This window comes from Camelus ferus, chromosome 36 (genome assembly GCF_009834535.1).
Source record: "Camelus ferus isolate YT-003-E chromosome 36, BCGSAC_Cfer_1.0, whole genome shotgun sequence".
NCBI classification, from domain to species: Eukaryota; Metazoa; Chordata; class Mammalia; order Artiodactyla; family Camelidae; genus Camelus; species Camelus ferus.
Window position 1 is genome coordinate 21548017 of NC_045731.1, and position 11200 is coordinate 21559216.

The 11200-nt window shown below is 48.4% G+C and overlaps 3 pseudogenes; 1 reads left to right on the top strand and 2 right to left on the bottom strand.

Annotated features, from left to right (window-relative positions):
* Positions 1-11200, bottom strand: part of LOC116661733 — a 708679-nt pseudogene that overhangs the window by 664564 nt on the left and 32915 nt on the right.
* Positions 1-11200, top strand: part of LOC116661731 — a 322303-nt pseudogene that overhangs the window by 199503 nt on the left and 111600 nt on the right.
* Positions 1-11200, bottom strand: part of LOC106730929 — a 91530-nt pseudogene that overhangs the window by 47465 nt on the left and 32865 nt on the right.

Consider the following 11200-nt stretch of genomic DNA (forward strand, 5'->3'; position numbering starts at 1 on the left):
ACACGTAAATATTCACGAGTGTCAACTCCGCTCACGGGTCTGGGCCCTTCACTGCCTGAACGGGGGTGAAATCCCCACCCGTGTCTGGGAGGGAAGCACGGCTCTTCCAGGTCTCACCCAGGCTTCACGGGCTGTTTCCCCCCACAGACTGTCCTCAACGATTAAAAAGCTCTCAAGATTTTTACATCATGCAAAACTGAAAGACATTTCTGCAGATGGAGCACTTTCTCAGGCTTAAACCTTTTTTGCCTACACTCACCAAGGGGGAAAAAGAAACATGACTCTACAAAGTCTCTGACCCTCACCACTCACAGGAGTAGAACGGCCTCAGCACAAGATGACTCTTCATATTGCAGGATGAGAACAAAATAAAGCCGCCCCAACATCAGGCACTCCCAGAGACAGCGCTCAGCAGTCTTCTGCACACTCACGGTTGTGCAGCCCTCACCACCATCTATTTCCAGAACACTTCATCACCCCAGAAGAACACCCCTGTCACTAACAGTCACTCCTTAACAGCCCTCCACCCAGCCCCTTGCAACCATCACCTGCTCTCTGCCTCTGCATGTGCCTATTCTGGGCATTTGAGATCACTGAAATCAACAATATGTGGCCGTTTGTGTCTGGTTCCTTTCACTTAACGTGCTGTTATCAAGGCTCGTCCATGTTGAAGTGGCATAAGCATCTCTCTCACTCTTTTTTTTTTTTTAAACGTTAAAGTTTTTTAGAAGGTGGTAAGTACTATCAAAAAGAGTATAGTGGAATATAAGGGATTGGGTTTGAAAGGGAAAAGGGCGGGTTGAGCAGTCAGGGTAGGACTTCCCAAAGCAGGAGGCCTTTTTCATCTTCCCTTTAATTTTTTTTCTTTTTTATTCACTCTTACGTCTGAATAATGTTCCACTACATGGAGATACTACATTCTGTTCATCAATTCAGCAGCTATGTATGGACGAGGTCCAGAAGAATGAGTTTAAGAGGTGACTAGCAGGGATGGCATTTAAACAAAGGGCAAGATGTGCTTTAAAAGAAAAGCCAACCAACAGAGGCACAAGGAAATTCACTGCGTTTCTGAACAAAGTGCTTGCTTGCTTCGGCAGGACTACCATGCAGGGCTGGGGCGGATATTGGAAGGGATCACGGTGAGGGAGTCACCTGAGAAGACTCCCCACTGCAAGCAGCTCAGACAATTCTCCTCCCTCATCCTGTATTTTTAGAGCCATGTTTCTATGTTTCTCTTATTTCAAGTAATAGCACTTTAACTACACATCTGATCATCTGCATCAGACCACCTTACCTCCAAGCCACAGAAAATCATTCACTGACCGGAGCAGCTTCAGGACATAACGGTGATGGATCAGGGAGTCCTGCAGCATCCCAGCCTGCAGGCACAAACCCCACATGTGCCCTGTTGATGTCCAGAAATTAAAATGCGTGGAAATATCTTACTGCTGGTGCATGACATCTACCCCCAAATTACCCCCAAAATCATGCTGGCAAAGCACTACTCAACCCTCTCACTACAAAAAAAAAAAAAAAAAAAGCTAAGAAGGCAAATTTAGGCTCTTCCATTGAAAACCAGCAACCGTCACTGCCAGTATCTCCGCTGGAATGCTCCTGACTTCAAAAACCACTGGGCAGTTACTTTTCAAACGTGTAACGCATATATGTATTCCACGTAGATGACATTACAGAAGGATTTTTCTTTTCAAAAGTTCCAGTTGCAACATTAGCACAAGAAAGTTTATGTTTCAGCTCTAAAAAAATTCAATTATCTTCCACTTTCTTAATGTTGATCCTATTATTATTTTATAAAGGGAGCTATGCTGCATATTATAAACCAACTGTTTGGCTTCTGCAAACAAGACCTTTATGACCTCACTATTTCAGAGCAAACTTTAATGATGCTTTGAGAGGTGGGGCCTGGGGCGCTCACTAACAGCTCTTTAAATACAGACAAGGATGTGCTATTAAGTAATGCAAAGGCTCTAACTCCACATTAACTCAGAAACCAAAGAAACTACACCAAAACGTTACTTTATCATTTTTAAATATTCCGATTCTTTTGAATATTAAATTTCTTAAAAGATATAATTTCTTTTTGAGAAAAACAACAGCTGTATTAAATTTCCTTTCACCAAGAAAGCAATCTTTATCAAGAATAAAAACCCCTATAAAAATCCAAAAGACGGGACGTTTCTAGCTAAGTGAACATGCAGATCTGAAAACAAACATATGTCCTATCAGATCTCACTCGAACGAGCGCAACAAAGTACTGGGCTACCCTAGAACTTACCTCTTCTGTTCCAAATGTTGGCTGAGCTAAGATCATCAGCCAAGGCAGGGAAGGAGAGAAGAGGAAAGTCCACCTGGCGGCCTCCATCTGTTTTCTTCCAGCCACAAGGTGCCGCAAGGGCGGCCCCACTAACAAGCCCTCCCCATAAGGAAATCCGTCATCCACATGCCCCTGCCGTCCCCAGGCAGCCCCGACGCCCCACTCCCACTGGTCACCTCCCAGCCTGTGAATGGTCTTCTAATGACCCCGCCAGTTGGTGGCAACCTCCCCCTCTTCCCCGCTACACACACACACACACACACACATAGCCAAGGCAGCCTTCCCAAAGCACAAATTTGATCACATCAACCCCCACTTCAAACCCTTCAGAGGCTCCCTGGTAGAGTTCTAGCCCCACCCCTGACCCTGACCCTGACCCTGCTCGCCAAGCCTCACCTCAGTACCGTGGTCCCCAGTGACCTCAGGGGACCCCTGAATTGCTCCTACTTCCCACTTGCCTCCAGGCTCATCTTGACTGTTTCTCAAGGAAGCCTTCCCTCCCTCCAACCTCTGCACTTTGTTCCTCTGTTCCTAGAACATTCTAGGCTAAGTCAACTTCTGACACTGCTAAGCTCCCAAGAAGCTAATTAAATTTTGCTTATTAATGTGGGTCCACCCTCTCTCCCCTAGACACTCAGAAGTGCGCATGTTATGAATAAATGAATGACGGGATGGGTCTCAAAGGGAGAGACTTACCTGCTCTCGCCCATCCCTGCCCTTCTTTCTGTAGAATATCAGAAGCAAAACCAGAAGTACCTTTCCTGAGAGTCACTTCCTGCTGACACCCTTCACTGCCTCCTGTGTCAGTTCTAGTAAAACCCAAGCTCCTCCTAAACCCTCCTCCCAGGACCTCTCCAGTGTCCTCCCCAGCAGGGACACCATCCACCCTGGACCACAGAGGGCAGTCTCCATGAGTCCCCACCCCACAAGCCTCCAGGCCTCTGCCCGGGCTGCACCTGCCACCTGAGCCACCTTCTTGACTCCTTCTCCTGGCTGACTCTTACTCTGTCCTCAGAACTGAATGTAGAGCCCATTTCTTCCAGGAAGTCCTCTCTGATAATGTCCTTTAGGTCTTGGCTGGGCTCACTCTACAGCAGCACTGCATGGCGACCAAGTGGTGTTTGTCCACCCACTCCTTTGAGACCATGACATCTTGGAGGCCACATGGGAAAAAGGAGTGAGATGACAAGAGGGGTGGGAAGAGCAAAAAGCAAAATCAGAGCCCAAATCCCAAATTTAAGTATCCTTTCTCAGAAAAAAAGAATAAAATGTTTCATACATGTGTCATTTGGCTACGATTTTTGTGGCTCATGGAAAGCAAGAGCTTGGTGTTCTAGTCCAAAAACCAAGTTACATACAAAGAAATGTATATATTCATATATAAAGCAAGCCAGAACTGCTCGACAACAGTTTGCAGTTAAATTCCAAAGGAAATTTGATAAAGGCAATCTCTCTCTCTCCTTTTTTTTTTTTTTTTTTTGGAATCATATAGTTTCAGAAGTGTTTGTATAACTAAGTGATTGCTACAGCCCATGATTCTGCACTGGAGTGTTTGGGGCTGAGGAAGCCCAGATTACATGCACTGTGAAAATGCAATCACACCAACACACTGACAGGCGCCCTAGTGGCTGAGCTGAATTTTCAAAGCAGACAACCTTACAATGGAACACAGTTCTATGTAGAAAGTAAGAAATGCAATGTTCTGTACTCAATTTCATACGTTATATGGGCCATTAACCAATAGTGCATCTTGTCTAATGAAACCCAAAAATAAATTGCCAACGTCGATTTTCTCCATCTGATCATTTTATGTTAACATTGGTTATCAAACCCTCAATCCATACAGAAACCTCAGGCTTACGCTGCAGCAGAGTTACATCCCGCGGAAGAAAGCTGATCAAGGAAGAACTGGAGAGTTCCCCTTCAGAAGCTGCTAAGTCTGGTTTTGCACCTGTACGTCATTTGCAACCACGTCATCGTCAAAGGAGTAAGACCTAACCTCTGTGGGGCGTAAAGTACTGCGTTGCTTCCGAACAATCAAAGAACACTGAGCTTTGTGAAACAGTCCTGAGGCACTTAAATCGCACTTTTTCTGAAAGGCTCCAAAACTGACCTACTTGACCATTCCAGGTACAACAGGGAGGTACCGGAATTAGTAGAGAAAACATGCCCTTGAAGTCTGACAAGGCCCTGCTTGAATCCTGCTACAGCATTTACTAGTCACTAAATGGACCAATAACTTAACCCCTCTGAGAAGGCTTGCCAATCCGCAAAAGGGGGCTGCCACCGCCCCCATGGGAGGGATGGATGTGAATGGAACACGCAATTAGGGCTGCCGACTGGTACCTGACACGGGGCCTGGCTAGTTTCCCTCCGCTGCCCTTCTCCCCCTTTAAACTTGCACTGTTGCCTCTGGTAAGGATCAAGCCCCCGCAAGAGACTGCCCGATTCTTCTGTGTATCCCCGTATACATGACTTACCCTTAGGAGGCCAGAAAAACTGCCTCCTCCTCAGTTACTGTCAATATTCTTTAGAGTCTGTGTTTTTTTAACTCTATTTTGCAGGAAGACTATTCCAGAACTGTCCAAGCACCATTCTCCAGGTTGGCTCCCCTCACAGCACCCATCCCTTTTCATCTCAGATCCTCTGTCTGATTGCCTTCTGTTCATGGGAAAGAGAGTCCGGTAGGGTGGGGACTCCCTAGGACTCCTTCCCTACCGTCACAGGTAAGTGTGACTACCTTCTCCCCACTCCCCACTCCAACTCCAGCTTCTGAGGAGTCTCCCCTCCAGGACCCTGCAGCCTCTGCATCTTCCCAAGATCGCACACGTGGCCACGACCCTCCCTTTAGATTTCATCCTGGCTGGCCCTGCCCACCACCCGGCCCTTTAAGGATAAATGGCATTGCTCTGAAAATCCCAAATGCCACTGACTGACACACCAAAGCTGCATTGTCTGGGCTTTCCTCCAACCGAGGCACAGCCCTGCCCTCCCTCAGCCTCAGTCTGCACCTCTTGAGAAGAGCTAACCCACATGTAAGGCTGTGAACACCAGCTAAGAAGGACGAATCCCAACGTGTATCTCTAGTCCGGCACCTTCACCTGAGCCCCAGGCTCATAGACCCGAGTGCCTCTTTGAAGTCCTAACTTCGATGACAAATGACATCTTAAAAATGCCTCATGTCCACCATTTACTCTGGAATTCGATTCCTGGCAGGTACCTCCCAGGCTCCCCATTTTAGTAACAGACCCAGCACCCACCTAGGTGTTTGAGGTCACATTCAATTTCCCCTGTTCCCTCCCACCAGCCCTGCCCTGGAATCAGTCCTGTTATTTCTGTCGCTAAGCCCATCTCAAGTCTGGTTCTGCAGGGACCATGGCCGTAACCCCACAAGCTCACAGCATGGTGCAGTGAGTCACAGTCCTCCGAAGGGTGCTCCCTGGAGGAGGAGGCATCTCCTGCCGATGGTCACCTCAGAAGGCACTGGATTCTCACACAGGAGGCCCAGGAGAAGGGACTCAAGGTTCTCCAGTGGTCTGAGCTTTGAAGGACCCGAGGTCTGGGGGAGCTCCTAATTAGCAGACACACTTGCCAGTGAGCAGATGAGGATGGAGGAACCCAGGCAAGGCTGTTCTCACTCTGACCCCTGGGCTCTCAGGAGCCACGGGAAAGGCCTGTGTCCAGGGCACAGCCCACCCATCACAGATCCCAGCCTACATTTGCCAACCCGGACAGCCTAGACTCCTTCTATTTATGACACTTCTTTTCTGTTCCCCCCGAGAATGTGATAGACTCTTTCAGAAAGTCTGGCCTGTCTCAAGTGAGACCAAGTCAGTGAAGGATGAAGTGTCCACATTTGGACTAGAGCATGAAAGGAGAAACAAGGCCTCATGGCCAGCATGACGGTGGTGGCCAAACCCTTCCCCCGGGGGAGATGAACCATGGTAGGGGTGAGAATGCAAGGTCCTAGTTCGGCCAAAGTATCTTCCTTCACAGCTGACTGTGGTGTTGGGGTCTCACTATCGAAAACTAACGACATGGCTGTCAGTCGTGGACGTAGCTGCAACAGACACAGAGTTAGCTATTTACTGCAAACGTGGGTTAAAAGTAAAGGCCGGTACAGGGAGGCCTGCACGGCTGCTGAGGCAAACCACAGACCCGGCTCTGAATGCCCACTGGATGAAGCAGAGTAGAACATACGGTCCCCTTTAGCGGTCCGTTTGTCCACCAGATCCAGGTGAGCCAGCCTCTTTGGAGAAGGCCATGTTGTCCTGATACTCAGAAAAACCAGCCTCGTACAGGGAAAAAAAGAGTGGCATGGATTATAGACCTGGTACTGTCCCTTTATGAAGGCAAACTAAAGTAAATGGCAGGGGGAAGTTGAATGCAAAAAAAAAAAAAGTGACTGCTTCCTCCAACAGCGTCCCCTGCAGCTGCTCACCCCCGAGCCGGCCACTTCCTCCTCACCAGTGACCGCCGGCCAGTAAGCGCCATCACGCACGTCACACAGCGACAGCCAGGAACCGCGTGCTGAGCACTTTTGTGTAAAAGCAGGAATCGAGCAAGGTGCTGCAGACTTTGACTTTCCAAGTTTAAATACTCCATGAAAAGAATCCCTCAGCAGCAGCCTAAATCAATTCGCATCTCACTTCTTCAAAACAAATTTAATAAGGGCGCATTTGTCACCAAATATGAGGAGGACCAAACAGGTTCCTCAAAGCAAGGATTTTAACAGGTATCAAACACCAGTGGGTGATGTGCTAACAAAGCAAATATTCCAAAAAATTAGAAAATAAAAGTTGACTAGGATAATACATGGATCAAGGCAGCTGTTAAGTTTTTGCTTTTTAAAGCGATGGAGACAGCACGGAGGGCGATCTAGCTATTTCCAATGCAGGGTGTGCACAGCCCACCTTTTCAGACGCAACAACATGCTCACAGGGCAGGTACAAGAGAAAAAGGAAAAAAGAAAAAGGAAAAGAGGAACAAGCGAAAATTAGAAAGACACAAGAACAAAAGTGACTTTGACAGCCTGTACAAGAATTTACGTGAGTGTGATGAGGACAGGGACGTGGGGAAGGTGAGACCCACCCTCACCTCCTGCTCCAGGGAAGGCAGGGGCCTGTGGGGATCGGCGCTGCCGGGGGACACCAACGTGGTCAGAGCCCCAAACCAAAACTCCACCTACATGCGTCTAGATAGCTTTTGAGCTACAAAATGTGGTTGCATTTCAGGCTGGAAAGTTTTACTCACTCCCACCAAGAGCAGCAGGAGAGAATTAGGCTCTGCTCCTGCACCAAAGCATTGTTTTATAAATTAATGACTGAAGAACAGTAAAAGGAACAATGGAGTAAAAGTGACTGGAGAAGAACGTGCTTGACCCGAGCTCACTGGCCGCGTTATCTCACTGACGTTCAGATGCTGGCTGGGCGCTTATTGTACCAAAACAGACAGATCCACCAGGAGGGAGGTTTAATGCGCTGCTGTATTTTGATGCCGAGAACCATGACTGATACACGAGGTTCTGGGTAAACAATGGTGACAGTGTCAAACACTATGGGCTAAGCACACATCCAGCTACTCTGCCAAATCCCAAGGACAGACTTCAAAAGGCAAAAACAGGCTGGCATTCTCTGGTGGGTCTACAGACTCAGAGTCAAGCAGTTGCTGAGCAAACATGTCACCAGTGCCTCCTATGACAAAAGAGGAGGCACTGGACAGGGGGCTGGGGCAGGGCTCCAGGCTTCCACTGCTCACCTACTGGTCTGTGCAGGGGGAGAAGACAGTCCCTGCTTACGTTGCACCGATGCACCTACCCGGACTAACGCCTGGGGGCTCAGCAGGAGGTGACAGGTGAGGTGAACGGAGCCAGTCTGGGAGTGGCCCGGTGCTGGCAGCTGTGCCTTCAGCAGTGCCCAGGCTCCTAAAGTTGCCACCTCATCTCCAAGTAGCAGAAGGGGAGTGTGGACATGTAGATCACAGGGCCTTGTGAGGACAAGTACAGATCATGGCCACGACATGCCTTGCCCCTTCCTTAAGCCATAGAGGAATGTCCGGGAAGGAACTGAAAATTCATCCAGAGTTTGCCAGGCACCACAGGCAGGTGGGACTCGGGTCCCCTGTGCCTCTCACTCACAGGGCTGGTCTGGACTTTCTTTTTATCAATTCTCTGCAATCTTCTCCTCCAACTGACCAACAACCAGAAAGTAGGATCTGATCTTAGGTAAGTTCAAGAATCACAGAGCACCGCCTCCACAGCGGGCCCGGCAGCACGTGCCAGGTCCTCCGACCGTCACCTGTGGGACCGCCATGAGCGCTCTCCAGACTCAAGGCCCGAGGCCGTAGGCCGGGGGGACACAGCTTCCCTCACTCTCCCCAGCAAAGGGGGACCACCTCTCGGCAAAGGCATCTCAACCTCTCCTGCCCGAGGGACAGCACGATGGACACACGGGGAAACAGAGCAGAAGATGGGGGTTAGGCAGACCAGAAGAGCTCGTCTGCACTTTCGAGGCAATGTGAGGACTTTGACGTAATCACAGGGACAAAGTGAAGATGAACCTTTCCCTGCTCTGTCCCATACTCCGTGACACGCCTTTTCCTGTGTAAATAGTTCATTCGGAAGTCCCTGGCGGTGTTTCTGATGTCCTAACCTGGCATGGTGACTGTCGGGCATGAATAGAGGGCCTGAGCCGTGCAGGTGCTGGGCCTAGGAGTCAGGAGACACCTGCTCCACCCTCAGCTCAACCAGAGCCTCGTTCTGCATCTCGGGATTCAGCATCTTATCTATAAGCAAAGGGATGAGACTGTCCCAGGAAAGGCTGCCCGACAGTAATGAAATGAGATCCATGTAAAAAAGTTTCCCATTTGCCACATTTAAAAAGTAAACAAAGAATTAAACAAACAAACAAAAAACAAATACTAGAAACTGATTTTAAGAACAGACCTTACTTATTCTACTGTATGTAAAATACTATCATTTTGACATGTAATCAATATAGAAAGTAACAAGGTAGATTACATTCCTTTTACTAGATGTCTCAGCGTCTGATGTGCATTTGACCTACAGCACATGTCAGCTCAGACCAGCCTCCTCCCCAGTGCTCCTAGCATCAGTGGCTGTGGCTACTCTATTGGACAGCAACTCCAGGGGTCCCACCAGGGGTCCTGGCTGAAAAGCTGGAGAAAGTGTCCACAATAACCATAAAAGGATCTCTCTGAAACAAAGGCGGATTCACTTTTAAATGTCTGTAAACCGGCGGGCTGCACCTCCCTCCACCCTTGGCTACAAGACAGCCCTCTTCCTTGCTGATCCCTTCCTGGATGTAGGGAAGCAATCTGGCACACAGCGAGGGTGGCCGGGCCTCCAGGTAGACTTACCTGCTGTCTGTGTCCAGTCCCATGAAGTCCTCCTTCTCAAACAAGGTGCAGAGGAGGGGGATCTTGTCCCCAGACTTGTTGGGGGCCCATCCAGCCACTTGTACTTGAGCATGATGAAGAGTGACTCAGTGAAGTCCTCGATCCTCTTCTCCACCAGCCTGCAGTCCTCGTAGATTGAAGGCCATGTCGGTGCGCGTCTGCTCGGCTACCTCCCCATGCAGCACAAAGACAAATAGCTGAGAGTCATTAAGCGAGGTGCCATACAGCTCCTCTGCACGTGGAGCTTCTCGAAGGCCTTAGCCGAGAGGCAGTCGGCAATGGTGACAAGGCCCACTACATTGCTGTGGGTCTGGAAGTCGCTCCACCCATTCTCAGGCTGCATAGTGGTGCCTGTAGTGGATACAGAGTGCCCACTGGGAGCCGCACAGGCTGATTTGGCTCACCAAGGAGATTCGCTTATAGATGCAAAAGAAATTCTCCTCTGAGATGATCCCAAAGGCTTGGATCACCACGGGGAGAATCTGGTCATTCTCAGCGCACTGCACGTAGAGAGGGATGCTCATGTTGCAGCCCCTGCTGAGAGGGGAGAGGAGATCGAGATACATACTCTGCTGTGGGCTGTGGGCCCCTCTGGGTTGTGGTGACCTGGTGTGTACCAGCCAGAAGGTAAGGGAAGCCCAAGCAAAGCCGGGGGTACAGTTTATCCTCAGTGTCTGCACATGGCTACCAGTAGGTCGGATCACATTACCCAGCTTTTGGTCCAGGCTTCCTGCCCATGCAGACCAGGGTCATTTCTTGTTTTCTGTTCCAAGCACCTAGCCAGACCCTGATGCAAAGTCAGTGCTCAAAACTGCTGAATAAAGAAATGAACAAAGGAACTGCTTTCCACACCCCTTTAAGCAGAATATAAAGAAAAGAACCACAGTGGGATCAAAACATCTGGATTTCAACTCCAATTTATTTGAACTCCTAAGCTGCAGAATAATGGATAAGATAACTTGCTTTGGGGAGGAGGGTACAGTTCAGTGGTAGAGCACGTGCTTAGCAAGTACGAGGTCCTGTGTTTAATACCCAGTACCTCATTTTAAAAAGTGAAACAAATAAACAAACCTAATTACCCTCCTCAAAAAAAATTTTTTAACTCAAAATTCAAAAAAAAGCCTTGCAATTGACACAACATTGTAAACTTGACTATACTTCCATTAAAAAAAAAATCCTTGCCTAACAAGAATATATCTGGATTATGGAAGTTTGCAAATGTAAAATGCCTAGGTTACAACCTGCATAAAAAGTGGGGACTGTACAAATTTACTATCCCTCCTTTATGAGCTATATTTCCTTTGGGGTGGGTTATAACCTCTCAGAGCTAATTTTCTCAGATTAAAAAACAGAAAATATTACCTGATTCTCAGTACTGCTGAAGAATCTGATAACCCTATTAAAGCATCTGAACACAGAGGTTACTCAATAAATATTTGTTGAATGAATGAA